The following is a 7,929-nucleotide window of genomic DNA, read 5'->3' on the forward strand; positions in this document are numbered from 1 at the left end:
ATTTTTATTTTACTTTTTGATTTTCCATTTATTCAATTTTAGGGTAAGGATAGGCTTCTGTAGCAAAGACTCTTGTAAACTTATACCTTAAAGGGTAGAAAATGTTGCTTCTCTCTTAATGCTAGCGGAACAAGAGTTTAGGGCAGCCTTGCCCCTCAGGGTCCATCATAGGACCAGATTCTTTCCAAAGCTTTGCTCCTCCATCCTCTGCTCCTCCATCCCCAGGGCAGGGGTCAGCATATAGGTTTGCCCTCTGCTTCTGTAAATAAAGTTTTGTTGGAATACAGCTGTTTGTTGCATATTGTCTATGACTTCTCTCTTGTGGCAACAACAGAAATGATTAGTAACCATAGAGAACGTACATCCCACAAAGTCTAAAATATTTACGTTCTGGCTCTTTACAGTAAACGTTTGCTGACCCTTGCCCTAGTGTGTTGCAATTGTCTTCTTGACTGAAGTCTGATTACCACCATATCTGGGTTCAGTTTGTGCAAACAGGAAGTTAGGCTGAGAAAGGTCCTCCCAACAGGGCCAGAGGCAAACATGGCACAAGTCCCTTCTGCTCACACAGGCTAGGAGAGAACTTGATCACTTGGTGAAGCCAACCCCAGCAGTCTCTCCATGCCTAACAGAAACGTGGTGAGTGTGGTTCTACTTTCGTACACAAGCACTTCAGCCCTCTCCAACAAAATACCTTCTGTCAATCAAATTTTCCCCTTTGATTTAATGTCTGTGTTTATTTTAAGGAAAACTCTATCCATATGTATCCGCATCACTTATACCTCTTATCAAAATGCTGTTTTTCAACAGCTGTTTGTCACCCAAAATTCCTGGTAGAAAATAAATAAGCAAGTTTTGTTTGGTGGTAGGAAGCTTTGAAGTACATGGGGCATCTGAGCTCAGCATGTCACCATGTACCTAATTATTCCCTAAAGAAAGTAGGGTTTGTACCAATATACAGTGAGCCAGTGATGGCTATGACAACCTTGTTAGTCAGGTAGATATTGAGGGGCTGGAGGAGAGAGATGTGCTGCCCACGGCCCATCTGCAAGGGAGATGGGACTTGGATGTGTTCTGATAGGATTTGAGAGCAATGGGCTATAGGGGACAGATGGCACTGAAAGAAGCAGAGCAAAGAGCAGAGCTGTGCAAGGACAGGCGTAGACATGAGGGAGATGCACACAGAAAGGTACAGTAAGAGACACCAAAGACAAAATGCCTGAGGTTTTCTCCCAAAATAGACAGGATAGGTTTTCCCAACTTCTCTGAAATGGTTCCCAGAATTCTATGTCCCAGTGTTCATCAGGGATGAACACTTCCCAGGTGCCAAGCTGGATCCATGGAGAGAGAATTTGTTTTCTAGAGTAGCTAAGTCAAAGAGTTCACATGAAAGACAGAAGAATTTTATAGGCTTGAGTGAGATAATTAAACACAGAATAGAAGTCGGCTCCTACAACACATGTGTGGCAGTGAACTACAGGTGTCATCAGCTAGACGTGCCTGTCCTTTCCTACCTCCACTACTCCCAGCCCCCCAATATCCAGGCTTAAAGTTGTGCTATGACAGACAGAAATGTGGTTCATGGTACCCTGGTGATTGTTATGCTATGTAAGACTCTGTCTTCCTTGAAGACTCACTCTAGAGCTCCTTGGCCATCTCAATGACTTGAGCAGCCATGTTTTGGAAGCCACATGGAAAGAAACTGTGAGGAGTCTCTAGGAACCTCAGGCAGCCTCTTGATGCTGAGACTAGCTTCTGACCCACAGCTAGTAAAACATACCAAAGCTGTCAGTCCTACAACCACAAGGAACTGCATGCTGGCAACAACCATGTGAGCAAGGAGACTCTTCCCCGGTGGAGTCTCCAGAGGAGAACCCAGCCCTGGCCAGCAACTTGACGGCAGCCTGGTGAGATCCTAAACTAAGGAAGCAGCTAAGCCACGTGTGGCTTTAAGCCACTGAACTTGAGTTCTACAGCAACAGAAGGCTAACACCATGGTGCAGCTGGTATTCTAACAAAATCTTAGTGCATAATTTTTTTATGATCCACGTCTCAGATTCCTACTGAAAAGAAGTAAGAATGAGTGGAGTACAGCCGAAAGAGCATTTCTACTCTTGGAGAAAGACAGATGTGGATTTGAATGGAAACATCATCTCTAGCTAGCTGTGTGATCTTGCACAAATTGCTTACCTTCTCTGTACCTCACATTCTTCTCCAGAAAAATGGAAAAGATGTCTTCTATGGGATATTGGATTGATATCAAATAATATACAGGTAGGGCAGGAAAATCTGGTGGTGCTAATTGCTAGATTCACATAATCATTTATTTAAAAATAGCAGTAGCTAATATTTGTTGAGTACTTACTATGGGCCAGTGTTCTAAATACATTTTATATATATACTCCATTAATTTTTACAGCAACCTTAAGAAGTAGTTACCATTAGGACTGACAGCTTCCATTGGCAGACTTCTTCCATCCCGGGAGCAGTAGATATGACAAAGGATCCCCACAGCAAGGCAAACATAAATTAATTCTTGTGCCTGAGCATCGATGTGCCTTTATAAAAACATTGCCAGCACAGCAGTTTGGCCAGCAGGAGTCGGCAGGCACACTCTGGGTTAGCTGGGCTTCCAGGAGGTAATCCAAGAGCGTATCAGCCACCTACAAAATCACTGCTGGGAAACAATTTCCACATCCCAAACAGCTGACGTACAGTTGATTTTCTGAATATATATTGTTTGAGAAGTGAGTCTACTTTTGCACATGTGTTTGTAAAATTACATGACTTCCTTTCACCAGGTCTTTATATATAAATCTCAATGAAAGAATTGAAAAGATACATGAACCCCAGTGTTCACTGCAGCACTATTTACAATAGTCAAGGCATGGAAGCAACCTAAATGTCCATCGACAGGTGAATGGATAAAGAAGATGTAGTACATATACACAATGGAATACTACTCAGCCATAAAAAAGAACAGAATAATGCCATTTGAAGCCTCATGGATGAACCTAGAGATTACCGTACTAAGTGAAGTAAGTCAGACAAAGACAAATATCATATGATATCACTTTTATGTGGAATCCAAAAAAATGATACAAATGAACTTATTTACAAAACAGAAACAGACTCATGGACTTAGAAAACAAACTTACAGTTACCAAAGGGGAAAGAGGGGGAGGAATAAATTAGGAATTTGGGATTAACAGATACAGACTACAGATAAAATAGATAAACAACAAAACCTACTTGTTGAGCTATATATCAATTTAAAAAAATCATTGGGTTGGAGTCCTAAGTAGTGCCCAGGTCACTGCAGCCAGGAGAGGGTCGTGGAGGAGACATATCAGTTCTTGTGCTGTGTTACCTAAAGGCAGAGGAGACAACAGTCTCCCACTTCCCGGGTCCCCCATACTGGGGAGAGCTGGCCAGGAGCTCCTCAGAAGAGTAGAGGTGACGTAAAAGAACAGCCAGACTTCCGAGAGGCCCCAGAGATCACAGGTATGTGTCTGGCTGCCCAAACCCTTTCAAGAAACAAAACCCATGTCACCCCCCCCCCAGTAAAAATGAATTATCCTTGAGAATTTTAGGATGTCTCAGGTGAGGTAGAGCAGTTATGGCCTCCAGGAGGAGGAAGTGAATTTAGATCTGCACTTTCTCTGATTTTGCATGAAGTGGAGCAGAATCCATCACAAGAGTCACTGAGATCACTGCCGCACTGAGAACAGCATCGCAGGAGAGCATGGCAGGTCCTGCTACTTTCTCGAGGCAGCCACTGTCCACTTGTTATGTGGGATGGTTTGCCATGGGCTGGAAACTGACATCAGAACACAGAGGTGCCTATTTGCAGGGCAGAAATAGAGACGCAGACGTAGAGAATGGATATGTGGACATGGGGGGGAAGAGGAAGGTGGGATGAATTGGGAGATTAGGATCGACATATATAGACTACCATGTGTAAAATAGATAGGTGGTGGGAACCTGCTGTACAGCACAGGGAGATCAGCTCGGTGCTCTGGGATGACCTAGATGGGTGGGATGCGTGGGCGGGAGACACAGAGGGAGGGGATATATGTATACAAATAGCTGGTTCTCTTCGTTGTACAGCAGAAACTGACACAACATCATAAAGCAATTTTACTCTAAAACAAAAAAAAGAACACATAGGTGTTCAATTTAGGTCAACTGTGACCTCAACCAGACATCAACCTGATGAAGGATCCCAGAAGGAAGCTGAGGCAGCTGGTGTGTGAGGACAGAGCATACAGGCCACTGTATCACCATAGAGAGAGAAAATGTAGGGAAAGGGAGATCAACCCAAGGACCCTCACTTTGCAGTTGATTGTTTTTCCAAGGAAATTATCTATCATTCTTCTGGGGGATTTTCCACTGAAGCACATTGTTCCATAGGAAAGTACGTGAAATGAAACTTGTCTGTCTTGCTTTTATTGAGCTCTGAGAAGGAGGATCTTAAGGACAGTCACTTTCCCCTACTCAGCTTTGTTTCCCCACTTTCTTGCACAGGGGTTGGCAGACTGTGGCCCGCTGCTAGGTTTTGTATGGCTTCAGGCTAAGGGTGGTAAAAAATGTTCAACTAGTTGAAAAATCAGCAAAAGAAGATTGATATAACTTGTCTGTGAAATTACATAAAATTCAAATGTTAGTGTCCATAAGTAAAATTTTCTTCTTCGACTTTGGTACTATGGACATTGTGGGTCAGATACGTCTTTGGTGGGCTTGGAGGCTGCTCTGTGCACTGAGGGACGCTCAGCAGCATCCCGGCCTGCACCCCTGCGATGCCAGCAGCACCGCTCTCCATCTGCGACAAACAAAACTGTCTCCAGATATTTTGGAATGTCTCCTGGAAGGCAAGATTGCCCCAATGAGAACTGCATTTTCATTAAAGCACACCACGTTCATTCATGCATTCATTTCGCTGTTGTAGATCTGCTTTTGTGAGACAACAGCAGCGCTGAGGAGGTACATAAAGGCCATCTGCCCTGCAAAGCTTAAATATTTACACCTGGCCCTTTACGGAAAAAGTTCTCTATGGTCTAACACATAGAAGGAACTCAGTGTTTGAAAAAGTAATGAAAAAGGGAAGGGAGAGAGAATCAGAGAACAGGTCGGTCAGGCAAACACTTTCAGGGAAAAATGAGTTTTTGTTTTTTTAACAAAGACCAATCAATGCACAAATGTCAGGCTGCAGCTCAGCCTTTTCCACAGAATATTCTACTAAGTACAAGTTTATTTCTAAAGCAACACTATCTGACTTCCTACGACCAGCCTCTTCTGTTAAACCAGGAAGCTACCGTCTATCACAGAAATTGTAAGTCAGCTAAAAAGAGCCAAATAGGAGAACGTGTAAGTATTGACCCTAATAGCTCCGCTCTCTGAATATATTAGCAGCATGTAATGGTTCAACAAGTTCCAAGTCGACAGACTAAACACCATTCTTTGAAACCCATGGGAAGAGAAAGAAATTGATACTGAGTGAACATTCACCATGTGTCAGGCACGCACAGAGAATTTATACATATACGTTGCCCTCCCAAAAGCCCTTTGAGGCACTATTTCCTTATTTCTGACATGAGGAAACTGAAGGTCATAAACATGAGGGGACTTGTCCAAGATCTTGTGGCATCAGGAGCAGAGCTGGGACTCTGATCAGACCTGGATCCTGCAGAGCCTTTACCCCTGTCACTGCCGTGCGACATGTACAGTAAAACTTATTTGAATCAGCTGCATCCACAAAGACAGCAAATTCTCTGGAGTGAGTTGACATTTCTAGAAATTCTGGGCACAATGGAAACCGAGTCAGAAAGAGTCAGGATCATTGAGTAGAGCCCATGGCCACAGTGCAAAGCCCCTGAAGGGTAGCTGGGGCTTGGCTCCTTCCACTTCCAGGGAGCACGAACTGACGTTTCCTGGGGTGGCCTGCCCTGTCTAAGGTTTGGGGAGAGTGTCAGTGTCTCCATAAAGCATGCTGAGGGATGTTAGAAAGACACTTTCAGACACCTCGAGAAAGTAATTGGCCTGAGAAGTCCTATGTGTAGAAGCAGGCAGTATAAAGAGAGATTTATCGCTTGTGCTGATAAATGGACAGTAAAATTAAAAAGCTGAATTATTTCAGCATGAAATTTGAGAGGCTTCTTTTCCCACTGAACATATGAAAACGTTTCAAAGCATTCTGCAGCCATAAAACATCTGTGATCCAATTTACCAAAAAAAAAAAAAAAAAAAAAGAAAGCAGCAACAACAACAAAAAAGCAGAATAAAACCAAGAGTTGTTAAGGTAGCAAAGAACAGCAAGATGGTCGTGAACACTTATTCCACCTTCCATCAATAAAGCAACATCTTGTGCATGTAGCAGGCCTTCAGAAGTGTGTCCTTATGAATCCTGAGTGTGTGGGGAGATGCGGAGGCTTCCTGAGGACACAAAACGCCACCAAGAAGAATGTATGAAGGTTCATAACAGATCAAAGACCAAAGGAAGAGATGCCCTGAGTTCACTAATGGAAAGATAATGGCCTTCAGGAGCTGGTGAGGAGGACAAAATAGAATGAATGAATTTTAAGGACAAAAACACACTTGAAAAAAATATGGCACAATTACATTATCTGAAAACAATGACATAATAATTCTAAGATGTTTCTTTCATTTCATGTTGTGTGCTGCTAATGGAAGGTATAGTCTGAAGGGTATAACGGTTAGTTTTAAAAGGGTTTTGGTGATGTCTGGAGCTTACTTACAGTAGATCAGGCAGAACTTTCAAAAAAAAGTATCTTTTGAAGAAAACTGAGGTCAGATCCAATACACTCAATAAATATTCACGGTTCTTGAATGATTTGAAGTAGATTATTGTAAACTGTTGTAAAACGTGACAAAAGTCTGTTCTAAAGAATGTATAGAATATTGACATATGGTAATTCACTAATCGGATAAAAAATTAAGCAGCACTTACTTATCTAAGATGTGAAACTTAAATTGTGCAAAGGCTTAGCTGGATTGAACCAATGGAGCAAAAACATTGACTTTGTGTTTTTATCGTTATTTCATTTGGATGCCCCAGTGCCCAGGCAATTTTATATGAAGTAGCCACTTTTGTCAGCATATTCATTTTTAGCAAGGTTCCATTTGGTAGAGAAAATTTAAGATACCCCAAAATAAATACACACCTGAAAGTATTTTCTGAGGGAACTATTTGGCTAACCAGCCTTAATTAACAGAATATGGATTTCAAAACCACAATTGGTTGCATATACCTTTTAATGAACACTTTTACATAAAAAATTAATTCATTATACACTAAGCAGTGACTCTCAAAGGATAGTACCATTTGTTAGCTGGTGGAATGGGAATATATCATCCTTTTAGGACTTTTCAAAATATAGCACTACCCACCACCCTACTCCCCCTACCCAACCTTGGAAGAAAGTTCTATTCTATATCTCCAAAGTGACATTCTTTGCCAACAACCCTGAACCCCATTCTCATTAGAAATCAGGGCCTTGTCGAGTCACCGTTATTGGTGAGAACAGGTCATTTCTCCCAAGGGTGTGTGGAGCATAAAGCAGGAACAAACTCAACGGTTTAACACTCTAGTCAACACAAGCCTTGCTGAGGACTAGATTCCACCAGCTCATCTGAAGCTGAGAACAGAGGTTCATACTTGGCTGGCAATAGGCCTGAGAGCTGAAGCAGGAGTGATCTTAGACTCAGTGTTGTTCAAAACATTTACAGATTTGGGCAGAGAGAAACAATATCAATAAAAGGTCATCAGCACGAAGATGAATTTGGGCAGAGTCCACATGGATGAGTGACGTGAGTCTGCTCTCTACTAGGCATGATGTGGTGGCCCCTGGGCCAACGGGGCAGAGCATGCCAGCCCAATGTGACAGGAGATGCTCTCCACCAGGGATTCCT

The sequence above is a fragment of the Globicephala melas genome, chromosome 12 (genome assembly GCF_963455315.2).
Source record: "Globicephala melas chromosome 12, mGloMel1.2, whole genome shotgun sequence".
Lineage (NCBI taxonomy): Eukaryota > Metazoa > Chordata > Mammalia > Artiodactyla > Delphinidae > Globicephala > Globicephala melas.